Source organism: Saccopteryx bilineata, chromosome 1 (assembly GCF_036850765.1).
Source record: "Saccopteryx bilineata isolate mSacBil1 chromosome 1, mSacBil1_pri_phased_curated, whole genome shotgun sequence".
In the NCBI taxonomy this organism is placed as follows: Eukaryota; Metazoa; Chordata; class Mammalia; order Chiroptera; family Emballonuridae; genus Saccopteryx; species Saccopteryx bilineata.
Window position 1 is genome coordinate 222,201,912 of NC_089490.1, and position 24,032 is coordinate 222,225,943.

Here is a 24,032-nt window from a genome sequence, read left to right on the forward strand (position 1 = left end):
GAAAAGAAATAACTAAATTGCATGCATCCAATGTAAACATTATTAAATCCAATTTGTGTATGAAAGAGATGTCGGCACTTACTTTTTACATGGCTTGGGAATGCTTCCAAATTAAATGCATTTTGGACAAAAAAAAAGAATAAAAACATCAAAAAATGACACAATTAAGAAAATGCTGGGTATGTAAAATTAGCTCAGCCTATTCATTCTTTCGTAGAAGGAAAAATCACACTATTTGAGAATAAAGTCATGTCCTGTCTCAAAAACATGTCTGAATAATCATAAAACAGAAAAAAAAATCTTCTTAGTTGGTTTTAACTGTTGCTTCTGGCCCTGAGGATGGGGTCAGCAATGGAAACTAAAATGTAAAAAAAAAAACTCCACAAAAACTAGCTGACGATCATGGCTTGTCCAATGTAACTAAATGCCCAGATATTGAGGCTCACCAGAGGACAAAAAGAAAAAATGTGTGGGACTTGCAAGCTTGTTTTTTTTTTTTTTAAACATTTTTTTTGTATTTTTCTGAAGTTGGAAACAGGGAGGCAGTCAGACAGATTCCCGCATGCTCCCGACCAGGATCCACCCAGCACACCCACCAGGGGGCGATGCTCTGCCCATCTGGGGTACTGCTCTGTTACAATCAGAGCCATTCCAGCGCCTGAGGCAGAGGCCACAAAGCCATCCTCAGTGCCCGGGCTAACTTTGCTCCAATGGAGCCTTGGCTGCGGGAGGAGAAGAGAGAGTCAGATAGGAAGGAGGGGGGAGGGGTGGAGAAGCAGATGGGCATTTCTCCTGTGTGCCCTGGCCGGGAATCGAACCCTGGACTCCTGCACACCAGGCTGACGCTCTACCACTGAGCCAACCGCAAGCTTGTTCAAAGACCTTAGTTGCAGGAAGAGTAAACATGTAGTTCCAGAGCTTCAGGCCCTACACTTTAGATAAGATTAAAATTCAGTTTTCACTACATTTATCAGGTACCTACTATAAACCCAGTTTATTTATGCCTATGTGGTTATACATAAAAGTCTCATGGCATCATGAGTTGAAAACGATTATTACCCCTAGGTTTCAGATGAGGAATTTGAAGCTCAAGGCAAGAGTGGTTCATCACGGACCTGAAGCCAACCTTCCCTGGTTCCAAGTCTCAGGATCTTGCTCCAGAACCAGGCTTCTTTTCCAGCCTTCTGAGATCTCCTGCCAAACATATTTCCATGGGCATAAGACTCTTTTTTTTTTTTTTTTTTTTTTTTTTTTTTTTTTTTAATAATTGACTTAGGTATTTTTTTTTTTTTTTTTTTTTTTATTTATTCATTTTAGAGAGGAGAGAGACAGAGAAAGAGAGAAGGGGGGAGGAGCTGGAAGCATCAACTCCCATATGTGCCTTGACCAGGCAAGCCCAGGGTTTCGAACCGGCGACCTCAGCATTTCCAGGTCGACGCTTTATCCACTGCGCCACCACAGGTCAGGCGGCATAAGACTCTTTTGTGTGTAGTGCTGGGAAGAAAAGGAGACCCAGCCAAAGCATGAGTGCACTGGGAGCCCACACGCATCGAGCGGAAGGAAATCCTGGAGTTAGCGGAAGCCGAAAGAGGAAAGTAAACAGAACCAATCCTGTAGCTTTAACTATCACCTACATGTTGGTGATGCCCACATTTTTATTTCTAGCTCTGCCCTGAGATCCAGACTGTTATCTTCAACTTCCCATGCAACATCACTGCTCTGATGTCTAGTAAGCAACTCATATACACGAACAAAGCATAATTCTTAATATCTCTCCTGCCCACAAAGCCTGCTCCTCTCCTCATTGTCTCCATCTTAGTTAATGATGTCAACATTCATCGTACCTGAGCCCCAAACCAGGGACTCACCCTCGATTCTTCTCTGTCTCTCATACGCAATTTGATTGTCATCATTGACCTCGTCCACCACACCTCCAAAATGTATTCTGAAACTTAGTCTGTGTCCCACACACACACAGCTGTTAGCATACAGTATTACCCCTACAGTCTATTGTCCATGCTGAAGCCAGAGTGGTTTTCTAAAACCAGAAATAAGATCATATTGACTTTTCCCTCCTTCACACACTCCCCATTTCACTTAGGATAAAATCCAGATTCTGTTCTATGGCCTGTGAAGGTCACCATGATCTGGCCTCTGTGAGCTCTTCAATCCCATTCCTATCACATTTCCTGATCTAAGGACTTTCCAGCCACATGGGTCTAACATTATGTCACTTCCTCCAATCATCCACACTCCCTGTTTGTTCTCCTTTCAGAGCCTGGCATAACCTCATCCTGATCTCGGTTCCAATGTCACCTCTTCAGAGAAGCCACACTTGACACTCCTAACCAAAAAGGGAAGTCCCTGCATCCTGTGTCCCTGACCTGCTTTACTTCCTTCATAGCTGTTATTGGGTTGAGAGGTCAATACTGTCTCGCCCATTCCATCCTCCTGCTCATAGCTTCAATGAGGGCAGGGATGCTGTCTGTCTTGTTCACTACTGTATGCCCAATGGCTAATACAATTTAGTAGTGATTAGTAAACATTTGTTAAATGAATGAATTAATGGGTGAGATTAGAGTCATGAAAAAGAACGTATTTGTCCACTCATCTATTGATGGGCACTTGGGTTGCTCTCATAGCTTGGCTATTATAGAAAATGCTACATTGAACATAGGGGTAAATGTATTTTTTTTTAATTAGCATTTTCAGTTTCTCCAGCTGTAAATACAGAATTGGAATCATTGGGTCATAGGCAGTTCCATTTTTAATTTTTTGAGGACCCTCCATACTGTTTTCCACAGTGGCTGCACCAGTCTGCATTCCCACCAGCAGTGCAGGAGGGTTCCCTTTTCTCCATATCTTCACCATTACTTATTGTTTGTTGATTAATTGAAAAAGGTGAAGGGATTGAGAAGTACAAATTGGCAGTTACAAAATAGTTGTGTGGATAGTCAATAATATTGTTATAACTATGTAGAATACCAAGTAGGTACTGGAAATATTAGGAGGAACATTTTGTAAAGTCTGTGATTGTCTAACCACTATGCTGTACACCCAAAACTAATATAAAAGAATATTGAATGTAAAATGTAATTGAAATATAAAAATTTTTTAAATTATTTAAAAAAGAGATATACTTGTTTTCCACATAAATGTTTTTTTTTCTTAAGTGAGAAGTGGGGAGGCAGGGAAACAGACTCCCACATGTGCCCTGACAGGGATCCACCCAGCAAGCCCACTAGGGGGTGATGCTCTGTTCATCTGGGGCATTGCTCTGTTGCTCAGCAACTGAGCTCTTCTTAGTTTCTGAGGTGGAGGCCAACTCACTCCAATCAAGCCATGGCTGCAGGAAGGGGAGGAAGAGAAAGAAAGAGAGAGAGAAGTGAGAGTGAGAGGGGTGGAGAAGCAGATGGACGCTTCTCCTGTGTGCCCTGACTGGGAATCAAACCCGGGACATCCACATGCCCAGCTGACACTCGACCACTGAGCCAAGTGTCCAGGGCAAATATTCTCTGACTCAGGCTTTAGCCTTTATATTTCTAGTCTTCGCTAAGGCTTAGAGATCTTCCTGCTATCAGTGTTGTTGGAAAAGTGACTAAGAGATTTCAAGTCCATTCATGCTGACAGAACAGTATGGAATACGTTTCAGGAGCAAGGTCAAGGTCAGTCAATTATGTTTGTGACAGGATAACTGTAGGATATAATTTACATAAAATTGAGAATAAATGGAACAAATACAATTATTCATACTTTTACAGTTCCCATCGCAAAAACAGAAAAATACAAATAAGACATATTTTTGCACAAATTTTCACCACATTGACCTTCCCTGTAATCAAGTTTTTCAAAGAACTACTATTTTTTTTAATTTAAGAGGTCTTGTGCACTGTAAAAAGATGGAAAAATACAGAGTTATAAGAAAAACAATTATAGATGTCAAGGTAGCTCTATATAGCAAAAATAATATAAAATGTGAATAATTAGACAAATTATATGGTCACCTATTTTATTTTATTTTATTTTATTTATTTATTTTTTATTGACCATGAACACAGTCCCCCACTACCACAAATTATGCAGTCGAGTTTCCCACATTTGGGGAAATCGCAGGGGTCAGCACATCCGGAGTGCAATGGATAAGCCTTGCCCTGGAAAAACCACCTTCATGATCATGGTATCTCCCCTGTCAGGTAAGTATGGTCACCTATTTTAAATACACTAATTTATTGGAAGACTTATAGTATTAATTTATTATTTAGCTGGTGATAAAGAAAAGATAATTGTATTGGTAGTGTTCTATAAAATATGGATTTAATCTACCTGTTTAAATTTATATTTTTATATACTATTCCCACCGTGAGAAAAATTTCCCCATAAATTAGTATATTTTTTTCTTTAATGTCCAAGTTCATTTTTTTTAATAATTTTATTTTTTTTAATGGGGTGACATCAATAAATCAGGATACATATATTTAAAGATAACAAGTCCAGGTTATCTTGTCATTCAATTATGTTGCATACCCACCACCCAAAGTCAGATTGTCCTCTGTCACCTTCTATCTTGTTTTCTTTGTGCCCCTCCCCACCCCCTTTCCCTCTCCCATTCCCCCCTCCGCCCCCCGCCCCGTAACCACCACACTCTTATCAATGTCTCTTAGTTTCACTATTATGTCCCACCTATGTATGGAATAATACAGTTCCTGGTTTTTTCTGATTTACTTATTTCGCTTCGTATCATGTTATCAAGATCCCACCATTTTGCTGTAAATGTTCCGATGTCATCATTTCTTATGGCTGAGTAGTATTCCATAGTGTATATGTGTCACATCTTCTTTATCCAGTCATCTATTGATGGGCTTTTTGGTTGTTTCCATGTCCTGGCCACTGTGAACAATGCTGCAATAAACATGGGGCTGCATGTGTCTTTACGTATCAATGTTTCTGAGTTTTGGGGATATATACCCAGTAGAGGGATTGCTGGGTCATAAGGTAGTTCTATTTTCAGTTTTTTGAGGAACCACCATACCTTCTTCCATAATGGTTGTACTACTTTACATTCCCACCAACAGTGTATGAGGGTTCCTTTTTCTCCACAGCCTCTCCAACATTTGCTATTACCTGTCTTGCTAATGACAGCTAATCGAACAGGTGTGAGGTGGTATCTCATTGCCGTTTTGATTTGCATTTCTCTAATAGCTAAAGAAGATGAACATCTTTTCATATATCTGTTGGCCATTTGTATTTCTTCCTGGGAGAAGTGTCTATTCATATCCTCTTCCCATTTTTTTATTGGATTGTTTGTTTGTTTGTTGTTGAGTTTTATGAGTTCTTTGTATATTTTGGATATTAGGCCCTTATCTGAGCTGTTGTTTGAAAATATCATTTCCCATTTAGTTGGCTTTCTGTTTATTTTGTTATCAGTTTCTCTTGCTGAGCAAAAACTTCTTAGTCTGATGTAGTCCCATTCATTAATTTTTGCCTTCACTCCTCTTGCCTGTGGAGTCAAATTCATAAAATGCTCTTTAAAACCCAGGTCCATGAGTTGAGTACCTATGTCTTCTTCTATGTACTTAATTGTTTCAGGTCTTATGTTTAGATCTTTGATCCATTTTGAGTTAATTTTTGTACAGGGGGAGAGACTGTAGTCCAGTTTCATTCTTTTGCATGTGGCTTTCCAGTTTTCCCAGCACCATTTATTGAAGAGGCTTTCTTTTCTCCATTGTGTGTTGTTGGCCCCTTTATCAAAAAATATTTGACTATATATATGTGGTTTTATTTCTGGACTTTCTATTCTGTTCCATTGGTCTGAGTGTCTATTTTTCTGCCAATACCATGCTGTTTTGATTGTCGTGGCCCTATAATATAGTTTGAAGTCAGGTATTGTAATGCCCCCAGCTTCATTCTTTTTCTTTAGGATTGCTTTGGCTATTCGGGGTTTTTTATAGTTCCATATAAATCTGATGATTTTTTGCTCTATTTCTTTAAAAAACGTCATTGGAAGTTTGATGGGAATTGCATTAAATTTGTATATTGCTTTGGGTAATATAGCCATCTTGATTATATTTATTCTTCCTAGCCAAGAACAAGGTATATTCTTCCATCTCATTATATCTTTTTCGATTTCCCTTAACAATGGTTTATAGTTTTCATTATATAAGTCATTTACATTCTTTGTTATGTTTATTCCTAAGTATTTTATTTTTTTTTGTTGCAATCGTGAAGGGGATTATTCTTCTGAGTTCCTTCTCAGTTGTTTCATTGTTGGCATATAGAAAGGCTATTGACTTCTGTATGTTAATTTTGTATCCTGCGACCTTACTGTATTGGCTTATTGTTTCTAGTAGTCTTTTTGTGGATTCTTTGGGGTTTTCGATGTATAGGATCATATCATCTGCAAAAAGTGATACCTTTACTTCTTCTTTTCCGATATGGATGCCTTTTATTTCTTTGTCTTGTCTGATTGCTCTGGCTAGAACCTCTAGTACCACATTAAATAAGAGTGGAGAGAGTGGACAACCCTGTCTTGTTCCTGATTTAAGGGGGAAAGCCTTCAGTTTAGTGCCATTTAATATGATGTTAGCTGATGGTTTATCATATATGGCCTTTATCATGTTGAGATATTTTCCTTCTATACCCATTTTGTTGAGAGTCTTAAACATAAAATTGTGTTGTATTTTATCGAAAGCCTTTTCTGCATCTATTGATAAAATCATGTGGTTTTTGTTCTTTGTTTTGTTGATATGGTGTATTACGTTAACCGTTTTACGTATGTTGAAACATCCTTGAGATTCTGGGATGAATCCCACTTGATCATGATGTATTATTTTTTTAATATGTTGTTGTATTCGATTTGCTAGTATTTTGTTTAGTATTTTAGCATCTGTATTCATTAGAGATATTGGTCTGTAGTTTTCTTTTTTTGTGCCATCCTTGCCTGGTTTTGGTATGAGGGTTATGTTGGCCTTATAAAATGTGTTTGGAAGTATTGCTTCTTCTTCAATTTTTTGGAAGACTTTCAGTAGAATAGGAACCAAATCTTCTTTGAATGTTTGATAAAATTCACTGGTATAGCCGTCAGGGCCTGGACTTTTATTTTTGGGGAGGTTTTTAATGGTTTTTTCTATATCTTCTCTACTGATAGGTCTGTTTAGGCTTTCTGCTTCTTCTTGACTCAGTCTAGGAAGGTTGTATTGTTCTAGGAATTTATCCATTTCTTCTAGGTTGTTGAATTTAGTGGCATAAAATTTTTCATAGTATTCTATAATAATTCTTTGTATATCTACGGTGTCCGTGGTGATTTCTCCTCTTTCATTTTGGATTTTGTTTATATGAGTTCTTTCTCTTTTTTCCTTGGTAAGTCTTGCCAAGGGTTTGTCAATTTTGTTGATCTTTTCAAAGAACCAGCTCCTTGTTCTATTAATTTTTTCTATAGTTTTTCTGTTCTCTAATTCAATTATTTCTGCTCTGATTTTTATTATCTCCTTTCTTCGGCTGGTTTTGGGTTGTCTTTGTTCTTTTTTTTCTAGTTCCTTAAGTGTGAAGTTAAGTGGTTCACTTGGGCTCTCTCTTGTTTGTTCATATATGCCTGAAGTGATATAAACTTCCCTCTTATCACTGCTTTTGCTGCACCCCATAGATTCTGATATGTCGTATTGTCATTTTCATTAGTCTGTATATATCTTTTGATCTCTGCACTTATTTCTTCTTTGACCCATTCATTTTTTAAAAGTATGTTGTTTAGTTTCCACATTTTTGTGGGATTTTTTTCCTCTTTTTTTGCAGTTGAATTCTAGTTTCAAGGCTTTATGATCAGAAAATATGCTTGGTACAACTTCAATTTTTCTGAATTTGCTGATGTTGTTTTTGTGGCCCAACATATGGTCAATTCTTGAGAATGATCCATGTACACTGGAGAAAAATGTATACTCAGTCACTTTGGGATGAAATGTCCTGTAGATGTCTATCATATCCAGGTGCTCTAGTGTTTTGTTTAAGGCCACTATGTCTTTGTTGATTCTCTGTTTGGATGACCGATCTAGAGCCATCAGCGGTGTATTGAGGTCTCCAAGTATGATTGTGTTTTTGTCAGTTTTTGTTTTAAGATCAATAAGTAGCTGTCTTATATATTTTGGTGCTCCTTGGTTTGGTGCATATATATTAAGAATTGTTATGTCTTCTTGATTCAGTGTCCCCTTAGCCATTATGAAATGGCCATTTTTGTCTCTAAGTACTTTTCCTGTCTTGTAGTCAGCATTATCCGATATGAGTATTGCTACACCTGCTTTTTTTTGGATGTTATTTGCTTGGAGTATTGTTTTCCAGCCTTTCACTTTGAATTTGTTTTTATCCTTGTTGCTTAGATGAGTTTCCTGTAGGCAGCATACAGTTGGATTTTCTTTTTTAATCCATTCTGCTACTCTGTGCCTTTTTATTGGTGAGTTTAATCCATTTACATTTAGTGTAATTATTGATACTTGTGAGTTCCCTATTGCCATTTTATAGCTTGCTTTCTGTTAGTTTTGTGTCTTGTTTGATCCTTCTCTTTCGTTTTTCTATCTTTTGTTTTTATTTGGTTGTATTCCATACATCTTTCCTCTGTTGCTATCTTTTTTATCTCATGTGCTTCTGTGGTGGTTTTTTCAATGGTGGTTACCTTTGAGTAATGAAAAGGGTCCCTACCCTGTTCATTGTAGCGAACTATTTTGTGAGTACTTTTGCACTCCATCGTCCTTTGCTACTGTTAATCTCCATCTTCTCCCCCTCTTTCTTTTTGTTGTTGTCACAGTTTAAATTTGGTTTTATTGTGTTCTTCTTGGAGCTTTTACTTGTGGCTCTGTTTTTTTTCTGTTCTTTGTATCTGATTGGAGAACCCCCTTTAGTAATTCCTGGAGTGGGGGTTTTCTCATGATAAATTCCCTCATCTTTTCTGTACCTGTGAATGTTTTTATTTCTCCTTCATATTTGAAGGATAGCTTTGATGGGTATAGTATTCGTGGCTGAAAGTTCCTCTCTTTCAGGACTTTAAATATTGGGGTCCACGCTCTTCTAGCTTGTAGAGTTTCTGCTGAGAAATCTGATGATAATCTAATGGGCCTTCCTTTATATGTTGTATTCTTCTTTTCCCTGGCTGCCTTGAGAATTTTTTCTTTGTTGTTGGTTTGTGTCAATTTCATTATGATATGCCTTGGAGTAGGTTTGTTGGGGTTAAGAAAACTCGGAGTTCTGTTTGTTTCTTGAACTTGAGGCTTTAGTTCTTTCTACAGGCTTGGGAAGTTCTCATCTATTATTTGTTTGAGTATGTTCTCCATTCCATTTTCTCTCTCTTCTCCCTCTGATATACCTATTATTCTTATGTTATTCTTTTTGATGGAGTCAGATAATTCTTGTAGGGCTATCTCATTTTTTTTAATTTTTGAGTCTCTTTCTTCTTCTCTCTGTTGTGCCTCAAGTTGCTTGTCTTCTATTTCACTAATCCTCTCTTCTATCTGACCTGTTCTATTAGCTAAGCTTGTTACTTCATTTTTCAGCTTGTGAATTGAGTTTTTCTTCTCTGTTTGATTTGTTTTTATAGTTTCAATTTCCTTGGACATATATTCTTTGTGTTCATTGAGTTGTTTTCTGAGCTCCCTAAATTGCCTTTCTGTGTTTTCTTGTATATCTCGGAGGATTTTTAGGATTTCTATCTTGAATTCTCTGTCATTTAGCTCCAAGGTTTTCAATATATTAAATTTTTTCTCCATAGATTTTTCCTCATCTAGCTGTGTTACCTCTTTCTTTTGTATCCATGATATTCGATTTTCTCTTCCTTAATGGCATCTGAGGGTGGTTTTGTTGATAGTATTAATGAGATTTAATAAAGAATAAAAAGTTAAAAAAAATAATAAAAGAAATGAAAAATCAAAAAGAGTTTTTTTAAAAAAAAATTAATAATGAAATAAAGAAAAATAAAATAAAATAAAAATTTTAAAAAAAAGAAATTATTCCCCCCTCCTTTTTTCCTCTCCTCTCCTCTCCCTTCTTTCTTGAGAAAATCTTGGGGTGAACTGTGAATTATAACAAACAATGCCTGTGATGGAGGGCCTGAATTGGGGAAAAGTAATAAAGGGGCAAAAAAAAAAAGAAAAAAAAAAGAGTGTATGGACCCACAAAAAGCAAATAAGGAAAAAATCTGTGTCAAGAATAAAATGATTTGCTTTTAGGTGTTGGTTGTCTAAGAGTTACGATGAGAGGAATAAGAGGAAAACAGAAAAATGGGGGGACAAATTAAAAAATTACTATTGTATTTAGTGGAACAAGAACTAGATAAAATGGAGAGCCAGGGATGGGAGCACTGCTAGTGAGTTAAAAAGGTGAAGTAAAACCCCCCCAAAATGCCACAAACATAAGTTTGAGTCCCAGATAAGATAATTTGTTTGTTATTGAGGTTTGAATGAGAGGGGATGTAAAGGAGAAAGGAAGAAACTAATATAGAGGGAGAAAAGAAAGAGAGAGAGAAAAAAAGAGGGAACCACTAAAAGAAGAAAAAAGAAAGGAGAGAGAGAGAGAGAGTTAAGGGTTTTGGAGTGCAACCCTCATAGAGAGAAAGGAAGAGAAGAGAAAAGATAATGGGAGATGTAACACTTATGGGTAGTGTAGTTCAAGGAGAGGAGAGAGTAAGACTGGCAGAGAGTTAATCGGCCAAATTGGAGAAGGAAAAAAAGTATCAAGAATGAAGATAAGAGAAACAAACGAACAAATATAATAAAATGGGATAGGTTATAAAGTCTGCGGATTATTCTTGATTTTGAGAGGTTATCTTCTTGCTTTTTCTTTTCTCTCCCTCTTCCTGGTCGGTGACTCTGTACCCCGGGTTCTGCCCCTTTGGCACGCTCAGGTAGAGGTTTGCAGTTGATAAGTCTCTATGGCAATGTCATGTATTGTGCTTTAGTCTCGTTGGCAGTCAAGGCTCATTAGCATTTATAGGCTCCGACAGTGAGAGAGTCCGTGTTCCTGGAGCCTTTCTCCTAGTCTTTCCTTCATCAATTAGTAGTCTGATAATCCAGCTCTGGGGTTGCTGCTGCCTCTGCCTGGATAGTAAGAGGCTCAAAGAGCTGGCAACTCCCCACTCTATTTCCACTCAGCACAGGGCTCTGGGTAAGGCTCAGTCAGTCAGAGCTGCTAGCATAATCAGGCGGGCTTTCCGCCCACTCAAAGACCTCTGGCTCTGCCACTCTGTCCGGTAACACAGGCGGGCACCCACTTCCGGGATGCTTGGAGGAAACTCTCACTCACTGTCTGCGCGTGCAGACCAGGATATCCGGCCAGCAGTCTCACGCTCTGAGTGAAACCCCCAACCGCAGGGAAAAGTTGCAGCGTTGGAATTGAGTCTCGCTCCGTCCCCGTGCGTGGCTTTTGCAAGGTGCTGGGGCGGCCCGAGATTCTCTTTGGCCCACACAAAGGCCCCTGTCCCTGCCCCTCTGTGTGATAACACGGGCGCGCACTGCCGAGGCACTCGGAGGAATCTCTCATTCACTATCTGCGTGCGCAGACCAGGATATGAGGCCGGTCGCGTTTCCCTCTGAGTGAAACCCCCTCCAGCACGGAAAATCTCCACTGTTGGAATTAGTTCTCACTCTCTCCCGTGCGTGGCTTTCCCAGGGCGCTGGGGCTGCCCGGAGACTCTGCCCTCGGCCCACAGAAAGGCCTCTGACTCTGCCTCTCCGTGGGGCAACACGGGCACCCACTCTTGGGGCCTAGGAAGAAATCTCTCGCCCACTAACTGCGCGCATGCCGACCAGGAAACTGGGTAAAATGGCCGCCCCGCTTGTCTTTCTTTGTTTGGGTTTGGCGCGAGTGTTAGCTTGTATTGCCCAGGTTGCCACAGGATCAGTTTTTCCTCAGCTTGGATCTCCGTGCCACAGCCTGGTTCGGCCGTTTGTGCTGTGGCCTGGATCTATTCACCCCCTTTGCCCGCCTCAGTTTCTATATTCACAGTTACCAGAGAAAGCCGCCCTGTTTAGGTTAGTGAGGAAGGCAGAGCATTTCTTACTCCCTATTTCCTTCGGGGTTTGGTTATATATTTAGCCAATTTTTCACTCGACCATACCTTTGGGTGTATTGTGAAGCATCTGGAGGCTCCAAGTATAGGTTTTTCTGTTTCTGGTTGAAGATCTTGTTGAGTTTTGGGGGAGATTTATCGGTATCGCTTCCTACCCCGCCATTACTCTGACGTCATCTCCCAAGTTCATTTTTTTCCTTCTAATACATGAACATGTACAAGAAATTTCCTTCAAAAGTGACAAATAGCGTTGCATATAGTAATCAGTGAATATGGCAAGGTTGGAAATCGTGGAGTGAATGTAATTCCTGATGTACAAACTAATAAAATTATATTATGACTAGCAAGTGGAAGGAGAGTCTTTTAAGATCCATAAACTATGCCAGGAGTTGCAAGCAAATTACCACAGTAATAAATTACATTGAGATGAGCACAAGTTACAGGAGAGAACATTAAAGGATCCATCTTCCCACTATTTCCATAGCAGGGTCTTTTAGCAACCTCCCTTCATCTTACGTGCCCAATCCTCCTAGCTCCAGACTAAGAAACAGAAGACACATAGAGTTAGGGTTCTCTTTCTGAAAGATGTTCAATTTCCCCTTTAGGGAAGATAAGGCAGTTCTTTTGGCACAGTGCCCTACCTGACAGTTCCCAGGTCAGCCAGCCATTGGCCAGGGTGGGCAGAAGGTGGTTCACTGCAGCCTCCAGAGCCCTGGCTTACCTGCTCTCTGTCTCTGACCTTGGCTTTGGCTATCGAGGCCAGGTGTGTGTGTTCTGACTCCCTTCCCACTGACAGCATCAGCCCCCAAACTTTCTGCCCTGTCTTTAGCTTTCTGCCTTGAGAATCTACCATAAAAGACAACCATATGCTGGAAGTGAGGGGAGCTTATGCCCCAGGGACAGCTCTGAACCCGAGGGGACAGGCTCCTCCCCTGTGGATCTTGTCTGAGAGACATCCTACACCTAGAAGCGCAAGGGTGGCAGTGAGATCTCAGTAACTTACTTTGAGATAGGCTTGTTCCCTTTCCTCTTCTTCTTACTCAGTGCAAGTTTGAGCTAGATGAACTCGAGGACCTCTAAACTAGAACAAGCATTTACCAGAAGGTATGTATACTGAGATCTGTTGTTGGGGTTTGTTGTTAGCGGCTTTCTTTTTCTTTTGCCTATTTTTCTGGCCCCACAATGATACTTTCAAGTTTCTCACATAAGATAGTCCACATTTCTGTTTTTAAACTGAAATATAGTCTACAGCAAAAGCCCCCCTACCCGTCACTCCTCCCCTCCCCAGGGATAATCATAGTGGCAGTTTGCTACATTTCTGCAGCCCTTTCCATGCATTTTATACATTTCTGTTTCTATGTGAATATAGAATCAAGCGTGGTTTGGTTTTATTGGTAAGACAAAATGGAATCAAACCATACACAGGTTTGCTACTTGCTTTTTAAATTGCTCAGTCTTTGAGATTTTTCTGCCTCAATACACACAGCTAGTCTTTATTCTTTTCATGGATGACGACTGTTTCAGAGTATAATGGGTTGTTACAATTTTTTAAAAGATTACCATTTAAAAATAAACACTTTCCATGATTAATTTGTCTTGCAAATTTATTGTTCTTCCACCAAGGATTATTAATGCCTTTATAACTCAGGCCCACTGAAAAGAAAAAGATAGCTTAAAACCATACCCTAATCTCCTTGTTTGTTTTAGGGTCTTTTTTCCTTTTTATTGAATTTATTGGGGTAACACTCATAGATAGCAAGTAGCCTGACAGCTGTTGGGGGGACATGCTGGGTGAGGAGGTGGAAGGGTGGAAGGACTGAGCTAAAAAGGAAGAAAAACTCATGGACACGGACAACAGCGTGGTGATTGACAGGGGAAGGGGAAGTGGAGGAGGGTACAGGCGGGATAAATGGTGATGGAAGGAGACTTGACTTGGGGTGGTGGACACACAGTACAATGTGCAGCTGATGTGTTGTAGAATTGTGCACCCAAAACCTGGATAATCTTGTAAATTTATTTAAAACCATAAATGACGTGCAAGCTAAAATGCCACTGTTCTTACTAGAAGAGGATTCCTGAACCTTGGTGAAAGATGATTATGGTAGAATTGTCCTCAACCAGGGGCCAGGGAAGGTAGAGTGCTGAATGGACTAAGTTCTGACATAGAGAAGAGTTCTTTGACAGCAAAGGATTAATTATTACGGAGACTAGTCAGGAAAACAGCACTGTTTCTATTCTTTGAAAAGCCCGGGCTTACATGGAGGGTAGTTTCAGCCAGTTCTAGACTCAGTTTCCTTACTGCTAGTGTAAGACTGGCCCTAGTGTATACGAGTCCTTATACATGTTTAACATTGGAGAGCAGGAAACTGAACTAGACGATTCTTGAGGTTCAGTTCATTGCTGATGACGGCAAATCCTGGCAGTAATTAACCAGGGAGAGATGTCTTTCTCACATTCTCATTTATCACATAGTGGGGAAACACTTCTTGTTGCAGTGGCTGTAAGCATCTGGTAGGCTGTCAAGGCTGAAATATACAGCACTTCCAGCACCTACCTAACCCAGGAAACTGGAGGAAGGGGGGCTGAGGGTTATCGGGAAATTATTGCTGTGTAAAAACCATCACAAACTCAGTACCCAAAGGACTCTGCAACTATATGAACAGACCTGCTTGGAGAGATCCCAGTAAAAAACTCATTTACTTTGCGATATATATTATTGGCAATATTACATCATCACTTCCAAATTTCTAGAGATATAGCTTTGGGCCTCACTCTATATTTCAAAGAAAAAAACAACTGATGTGCTAGAAGAAAGAAAGTTAAGAAAACTACTGTTTAGAGTGTTTTAAATGTTATTTTAAAACAACTTTTATTCACTCAAGAACTAAAGGGAGTCAAATGAATGCCACTAAGCATTGATCAATAAGTTGTAAAACCTGATTCAGACTCCTGGCAAGCTGTAGACATTCAGTAAGAGGCTGCACCCATGGATTGTTAATGACCTCTCCAGTGCTGAGTCCGACACTGTATGTCTCTGGGGCGGACACTGAATAACAGGGCAAGTAAGAGGTAGCTTCTCCTGTCTGACTACTTGAACGGAACATTGGTCTTTTCTTGTCTTTGGACTTGAAAAAAAGCAACCAAAGCATCAGATCTTCTGGGGTCTGGAGCCTGTGACTTCTGGACTGGAACTACACCTTTGGCAATCCTGGGCCTGCAACTTGCCAATCATAGGTCTTAGGACTTCTCAGCCTCCATGCTGCATAAGCTCCTTTCTGATAATAAATCTCTCATATCGGTTTTGTGTCTCTGAAAATGCTTGGCTAATAAAAACAGTACAGATGGACCATAATTTGTTTAACTATTCTCCTTTTTGGGGTTGATTTCAATTTCAAGCTCAAACAAACAAAGCTACTATGAATCTTTGTTTACAGGTTTCTGTGTGAACATCCATCTTCATTTTTTTCTGGGACAAATGCCCAAGTGTGCAATTGCCGGTCCTATGGTAATTATGTGCTTAGTTTTGTAAGAAACTGTAAACTGTTTACCCCAAGGGACTGTACCATTTTGTATTTCCACCAGCAAGGTAGGAGTGATCCAGTTTCCCTGCATCTTCGTATATCATGTTGTCACTATTTGTTATTTTAGCCATTCTGGTGGGTGAGTAGTGATTTCTCATTGGGATTTTTGCCCAGTCTTTCCTGAGATCCCCAGTCACAGCAGCCTCATGCATCCCCCACAAAAATCCTTCACCTACTGTGCATGAAGCAGAGATGTGCCTCTCCATCACTTTCCTGCACTGATCCCAGTTCTGCTCTCTAGAATGTCACACCCTCTCTCTGTGACCACCCCTTTCTCTCCTGTCTTGGAAATTCTCTTTTTTTCTGAGGTTGACACTCTCAGTTATTTCAGTCATTTCTCCAAAATTATGTTTTGCAGGCCTTTTGCTATCATGACCTCCCTATTGTTTTTCACCCCAAAATACTCGTGTCTTTTGTAACTGTTCCCAGTAACTGACTTTATCTTAAGCTTAGGGTTAAATGGACAAACAAGATAAGACCTCATTTCTTAAGATGCTCATAATGTGTAGGGGAACAAGCACATAAACCACTCTGTACACTATACAATACACTAAACATTGTTATAAAGAAGTATATCAAAAACAATAACATTTTGCTACTGCACATTGAAGACCAATGTTACCCTTCATGAAGCATTGGTTACCACTCACAGACTTACAATAACATGAAAGATTAACACATTGATATAATTTCAAAGCAATGAGAGATCATGGGAACAAGGCTGGGGTTGGGACAGGGGATGTCGGGGAAGGAAAAGCTGTGTGGAAGAAGGGACGCCTTAGGATGGAGATGTAGGAAGAGGCGAGTGTTACAGGCAAGGACTAGCCTTAGCGCAGGAGGGAGGTTTGAAGAGTCTGGAGTATAGCCGATAACATAACCTACAGTGGTGTGGGACTGCTGAAGCCTCAACCACGTGGGACAAAGGGCAAGGAACGAGGAAGAGAGGGAGCAGGGAGGACTGGTAGGTCTTGCTAAGGAAACAGGACTCTGCCCTGCAGATGAAACATGGAAGAGATTAGCTTGTTATTTGAAATGATTCCTTTGACAGCTGTGAAAAAAAAATGCATCTGAGAGTGACAAGATGGCAAGTAGGAGTGCCATGTGCAAAACTATTACATTGCCTAAAGGAGAGGTGCTTAAGGTGGAAACTACAGCACCGAAAGTAAGAATGGGAAGGCTGGGAGAAAGAATTAGGAGGCAAACATTGCAAGTATGTGCTGTCTAAATATGAGAAATTGAAGAAAAAAGATGTTAAGCTGAACAAGAAAATATGACTTGAGAAATGGAAAAAGTATTAATATTTCAATTGTTTGACAGTTGTGGGACAAGAAAAAAAGAGATTTTATAAGGAAAGGTTGAATTTTGAGATGATTACATTTAAAGGGCAATTCTGCTGTCATTTGACTCCTATAGAAAAAATCCAGATTAAGGATTGTAGCCACATTTTCCTCCCAGAACTGGCTCATGTGGAACCATAAAAATTTAAGCCAGGTATGTGAACAAAATTTTTAATTAATAAGCATTAGAAAAGACAACTAAATTACAGATGCAAATTTTGGAAACAGTAAAGTCTGCATCTCAAATCAGTTTGGGGCAAGAAAGGACTTTATAATAAGTTGTACTGGGAAAATAGGAGAGCTAGACAAAAAAATTTTAATTGTTTTTTTTTTCCTACTGGATTCATCAGGATAAAATCCACAACAGATCTAAGATTTTGATGTAAATAAATTCAACTGTACAAGAACTAGAAGCAACATGTGTAAATCCCTTTATAATGAAAAAATGGACACAACTTTTCTAACAGCAACTAAAAATACAGAAGGAATAGAAAAATAATAGGTGAATCTAATTACATAAAAATAACCAACTGTTGTTGACAAAAGGTATCATAAGCAAGTAAACAAACAAGTGACCTATCAGGAGAAATATCTGCTACTTATATCACAGAGGAAGAATGTAATAAAATTAATAAAACATAAAAGTGAAAAGACCAATCACTCTATTAAAAAAAAAAGGCTGGAGAAAAAATAGTTCATAAGCAAGAAAATGCAAGTATCTCTTTAACTCCTTGGGGAAAAAAACCCATTCAATTTCACTCAAATGATGAGAAATTCAAACTAGAACTATGCTGAAATACAGTGCTTTTTTTCCCCAGCTAATAGATTGACAAAATCTCAAAGGCTAGCAATATTCTCTGGCTGAGGGAACAGTCCTAAAGACTGCAAGTGGGACTGCAAAATGACACCATCCCATGGGGAAGAACTTGGCAGCATTTAACAAAATTTACACGTTCATTTAGCCTTTCACCCAGTATCCCTCTTCTAGGAAAATCAATGCCAAAGATTCGCTGGTAAGAAGCTATGAAAAGATGATTGTGCCATGGTAATTGGACCCTGAAACAGCAGAAGACTGGAAAAGTACATCAGCAAAGGGCCAGTCCATCCAATTATGGGACAGTTCCCCAATGGGTGTACCTACATCCCTTAAAATGGTCAACCATGTGTTCTTTGATGTCCCATCCCATCAAACAGCATGCAGCTATAAAAAATTAAAATATAAATAATAGAAAAATAAACCATAAAGTTTTTTAAAAAGTTACCTAAAGAGGGGACAAGTTCCAGGATAGAGTCGGCAAGATTGAAGCTAGACTTCTTTGAAAGTACCTTGTTTTGTGGCTTTGACTCTAAATATATGTCAATATTTTACCTAACTATAAATCAAAATTAAAATTTAAAAGGTGAAGCCTAAACAATTGGCCCTGGCCGGTTGGCTCAGCGGTAGAGCATCGGCCTAGCATGCGGAGGACCCGGGTTCGATTCCCGGCCAGGGCACACAGGAGAAGCGCCCATTTGCTTCTCCACCCCTCCGCCGTGCTTTCCTCTCTGTCTCTCTCTCTTCCCCTCCCGCAGCCAAAGCTCCATTGGAGCAAAGATGGCCCGGGCGCTAGGGATGGCTCTGTGGCCTCTGCCCCAGGCGCTAGAGTGGCTCTGGTCGCAACATGGCAACGCCCAGGATGGGCAGAGCATCGCCCCCTGGTGGGCAGAGCGTCGCCCCATGGTGGGCGTGCCAGGTGGATCCCGGTCGGGCGCATGCGGGAGTCTGTCTGACTATCTCTCCCTGTTTCCACCTTCAGAAAAATGGAAAAATAAATAAATAAATAAACAAACAAACAATTAAACCAAAATAAATTAACCTAAAGGTGTATACACCTGTCTGACTATTACAAATGATGGTAAAACACTATTTTTGTCTATGTACTTCCAGAGGGCTATATTCTAAAGACAAATAGAATTGCAACTCATAATCTTTCAATTTTGTAGTGTTGTGTGTTGTTTTCTGAGGCTGTTTCAGGTGTCCAGGTATATTTGTGAGACAGAGCAAGCAAGAAATTATGTAATATTTCTATTGTATCATTTTCAGGGTTGCTGAGAACCAATTCTCAGTGTAGGAAAAAGAAAATAGAAGATTTTAAGGTAGGGTATAAAGGAAATTAGATTGGCCATGTGTTGCCAAATTTTAAACCTTCATTATGGATATGTGAAGGTTTCATTATACACCTCTATCTACTTTGTTATATGTTTGAAATGTTCTATATAAAGTGTTTTTAAAAAGAAAAGAAAAAAAAGACTACCACCAATGGAGGAAGTATGAGATCCTATAAGTATCTTAAGAAAAAGATTCAGATATGAGTTTTTGACACAGAATATATAATTATGATCCTTCCAAAAGAAGGCTGAAGAAAGGTTAGGATGGATCTCTTAGTTTTATGAGTCTATGATCAGTATTGTTGAAATTGCAAGAAGTCAATAACATGAACCAGAAAAGAGGGAAAAATAAATATAATTACCTTATCAGAAAGAACTATCCCACCTACTGCTAAGAGCAACTTCTTGGTTTCTGGTCACTGACTAGTTGAAAAATACTATTTTACTTGCACTAATGGCCTATATTATAACATCAATAAAATTGATACCATGAAAAGATTCCTGAGCTAGAGATAATTCTGCATGTATTTATATAAGGTAATTTATACCTTCAATAATTTCAAATGAATCAATAATGTCAATAATCTACTTTCTGAGTAGATCCCTAAATGGCTTCATAATAAGCTACTGCTTTGTCAGCCCTGAAAATAAATACCATTAGCTAAACAAAGTGAACCCATTCATTTTTTAAAAAACAACACTTGTTGCCCTGGCTGGATAGCTTGATCGGTTAGAGTATTGTCCAGAAGTGCAAAAGTTGCTGATTCGATCCCCAGTCAGGGTGCATACAGGAACAGTTAGATGTTCCTTTCTCTCCCTCTCATTTCCTCTCTCGCTGAAATCAATAAATAAAAATTAAAAAAAAACCCACAACACTTGTTACACTGTCTGAAAACAAAAAATCCATTTGTGAACAAAGTGGTTGATTCAACAGATTCTTCTGGTACTTCTTCGGTGAGCAATTTGCCTACTCGAACCCTAGACAGCAGAGAGTCTTAGGAAGCCAACTCCAACGGCCCCTCCACACCAGAAGCAGATGCACGTTTTAAAAGCAATTGTTGTTGTTTTCCCATTCTTCCCTCCCATTTTAATGAGCAAATCTGATGGACAGACATTCCTCAATGTTCTTGACAGTTTCTCCCTAGTCTAAAGAGTGAAAATCTGAGCTATAAAGATAGGGGGGCAGGGAGGAAAATAATTGTACTCAGAATAAAACTGAGCTGAATCCCTCTTCAATGAACTTCTCTAGAGTTAAAATGGTAGGCGTTTTGTCCTTAAAACTTTTTTCAGAAACTTTTAAATACTTTTCTTTTTATTGTCTCCATTTTAATTAGACATCCTGAATTCCAATAGTGGAAGAATTCTAGGGAAGAGGAGGTGCTACCAAAACCTTTTCTAAGAAACACCTATTTTAGGCTGATCCAGTGAACATTAAAAATAAATGAGATCTGATGGGTACAGAGACCAAAGCCAAAATCACTTCCTATCTCGTCGTCAGCTGCCTTGGCTGAAAAACGAACTGCAGTCTCACAGTTTTGTTCTACACGAGGACATGTTTATTCTCTGGCTAGAAATAGCTCAACCACTCTTGCAATATTTATTCTACAACAAGAATGGTAGAAAAAGGGATGGGGGCGTGTCGGCCCCTGTTTAGAAACACCTGAAAATGGCTGATCAGACAGTGACAATTGTCAGGCTATCTTTAAAATCAAGAAGCATAACACCTGGCCTCAATTAGTTCAGCTCTTGAGTGGCGGGTAATCTGTTCTTTAAACGTCATATTGAATCTAAGCGGCTGTCCCCATAATCCACGCCCTCCAGACCCATTTCCCCAGTACTGTATAATCTCAAATTGTAGTTCTACACCAGAAAAAAATCATGGAACAAACTTTCAGTTGTACAAACTTTTAATTGTACTAATTTTAGAAGAAGCAAGCAGAGGAAAGGATCAGAGGGAAGAGGTCATGATGATAAATTCACATGCTGGTAAAACAGGTGGGGAGAAGCTGAAGTGTGACACAGAAATGACAAAACTGTCCATTAGTTGGGGTCAGCAGTCATACACCCCTGTGATGGATACTGAGGTGTCTAGTCAACTGTTCTCACCAATCTGTCTCAGGCACAGGAAGCCACCATCCCCTGAAGGTGGGTGGTCCTGCCATGCTAACTGACATTTCACGGTCCCTTTGCACCTTGACATCAAGCCAGGGCTCTGTGAACAACAACCCACAATTTCAGAGGTGAATGGCCACATACATACACATCAAAGAGAGAGAGAGAGAGAGAGAGAAAGTCATCCATTGAGAAACAAGATGTCGCAAATAATATTAACACAAAAGGGAAACTTTATCTTGAAAAGTTCAAATAATCCTCAAAGCCAGACAGCATTTCCTTTGGGGCTGATCCAACTTCAGTGTCTGCCGAAAGCCCTTTAACTTCAGTTTGGCAAAAGATATTTGCATTTAACTCAGGAGCAAGAACACAAGCTTTCCGGAAATATTCGAATCCACAGAAAAGAAAATCAGCAACCCAAGTTTAACTGCGGGTTCTGGAAACGAGATGGGAAATATTCTTCCAACATTTATCAACATGGCTTTAGATATCAGGGACAACCCAGGAAAATCATACAAAATATGTGTGTTGTTGATCTGACTGATTACCATATTTACTTCTTATCATGAGTACATTCCCAGTGGTGTTTACATCATTGTTGTTGTTTTTTATATATTCAAGATTAATTACTACTTCCACATCTTGAAATCACCATGAGGGTTTGTTCATAAAATTTATTTTCTCATAATTCTGGAGGCTAGAAGTTCAAGATCAAGGTGTTAGCCTACTTGATGCCTCTTGAGCAGCAGGTAATCTGTTCTTTAAATGTCATATTAAACCTAAGATGGCCTACTTGATTCCTTGCTTGCAGAGGCTGCCTTCTTGATGTGTCCTCCCATGACAGAGAGGGGGAAAGGGCATTGCTCGCATCTTTTTATAGGGACACTAAACCCATCCTGGGAGCCCATCTTCATTACTCCATCTAAAAGTTCCACCTCCAGGCCTGACCTGAGGTGGCTCAGTGGATGAAGCGTCAACCTGAAACTCTGAGGTTGCTGGTTCGAAACCCTGGGCTTGCCTGGTCAAGGCACATATGGGAGTTGATGCTTTCTGCTCCTCCCCCTGCTCTTCTCTCTCTCTTTTTCTTTCTCCCCCATATAAAATGAATAAAATCTTAAAAAAATAAAAGTTCCACCTCCAAATATCCTCACTTTAGGGATTAGGACTTCAATGTATGAATTCAGGGGAGACAAACATTCAGTCCATACCAACCAGAAATGACCACAAATGCTCCACTTGGTTCTTGCTCTTAGTGGCTGGTTGGATTCTCCATATAGATTCTCTGCCCCTTGTTACAATGGGATCCCTGTTCTAAACCACCCAGGCCCTGGCTGGTTGGGTCAGTGGTAGAGCGTTGGCCTGGTGTGCGGGAGTCCTGGGTTTGATTCCCAGCCAGGGCACACAGGAGAAACGTTCATCTGCTTCTCCACCCCTCCCCCTCTCCTTCCTCTCTGTCTCTCTCTTCCCCTCTCATAGCCAAGGCTCCATTGGAGCAAAGTTGGCCCGGGTGCTGAGGATGGCTCTATGGCCTCTGCCTCAGGCGCTAGAATGGCTCTAGTTGTAACAGAGCAATGCCCCAGATGGGCGGAGCATCGCCCCCTGGTGGGCATGCCGGGTGGATCCCGGTCGGGCATATGTGGGAGTCTTTCTGACTGCCTCTCCATTTCCAACTTCAGAAAAAAGTACAAAAATTAAATAAATAAAAATAAACCACCTGGGACCCAAAGCCCGGTGGTGGTAGTTACATGTCTAATTTTCATGCTACTGTGCTCTAATCCAGTGTTTTTCAACATTTTTTCATTGTGGACTGATGAAAATAGAATTATTTCAGGACTGCTAAGGCAGAAATTACCCTGAGCCTAAGCGAATTCGACTAAGATCATTGGGTCTGTAATCTTTACACATCCGGGTGGTTAACTCTTCTACTGTCTGGCAGGAAGTTTCTGGCAGACTGGTCCATGGACCAGTGGTTGAAAAAACACTGCATCAATTGTTGGTTCTAGGTGAATTCTGAAAATGGCTTCATGCCCCCCTTGTTTGTCCTCCAGGTCAAGCCTCTGTGCTCAATCCTGGTCACCTGCTCCATCTCATGGGACAGGTCATGTACCTGGACCCAGCACGTCCTCCAGCCCTGCTTGCCCTATGTTTCCGCAAGCCGACCACAAGCCTCACATCCAAGCCCTGAGAGATTCTACTTGTCTCCAAAGGAGTGAAGTTTTGATTTGAAAGTTGCTCTATAAAACAAGTCTTGATCATCCCACATACTTTGAAGAATACACATCTTTGTTAAACATTGCGTGGCCATGATCTCTTTTAAAGGAGATGGGAGATCCTTTGTGATAACTTTTTCTAGGGAATTAAAAGGTAAGTCACTTCAACACGTGATTAAATCTTTCATCCATGTGACCCACCACAGTCTTCACATTTTGCTCTTGCTTGATCTCCAACAATGACATGTGTGACCTCTGCTTATGGTGCACCTGCCATATTTCACATTTATGGCTTATTTCTACATCTTCTTTTGTTTTAGTTATTTTAGGAGGAAACACCCTCAAGAAGAAGAGCTACAACGTTCATCAACACTGGTTATCATTGGCTTAACTTTGGATTTAACTTTGTCAAAAGTGTAATAAATGTTTAAGTCACATGTATCTGATTAGTCAAGCACCTGGTTATCTTGTAGATTTCCTTTATCCCTTCAGCTGTGTTAACTGGTTCAAGAGCACTAGAGAGCCAGATGCCTTACGTATTTCTTTTTTACTGGGTGCTAATGTAATGAAAACCAGATCACTAAACCATGACTATGTTAGAAGA

General features: G+C 39.9%; 1 protein-coding gene and 1 non-coding gene across 4 annotated transcripts in view; both read right to left on the reverse strand.

Annotated features, from left to right (window-relative positions):
* The window catches only part of PLD5 (phospholipase D family member 5), a 287,657-nt gene that overhangs the window by 191,719 nt on the left and 71,906 nt on the right, over positions 1-24,032 (reverse strand). The window lies entirely within an intron of this gene.
* Positions 4,040-4,201, reverse strand: LOC136321385 (U1 spliceosomal RNA). The gene has a single exon (XR_010728643.1). It is a non-coding gene; the product is annotated as a U1 spliceosomal RNA (small nuclear RNA).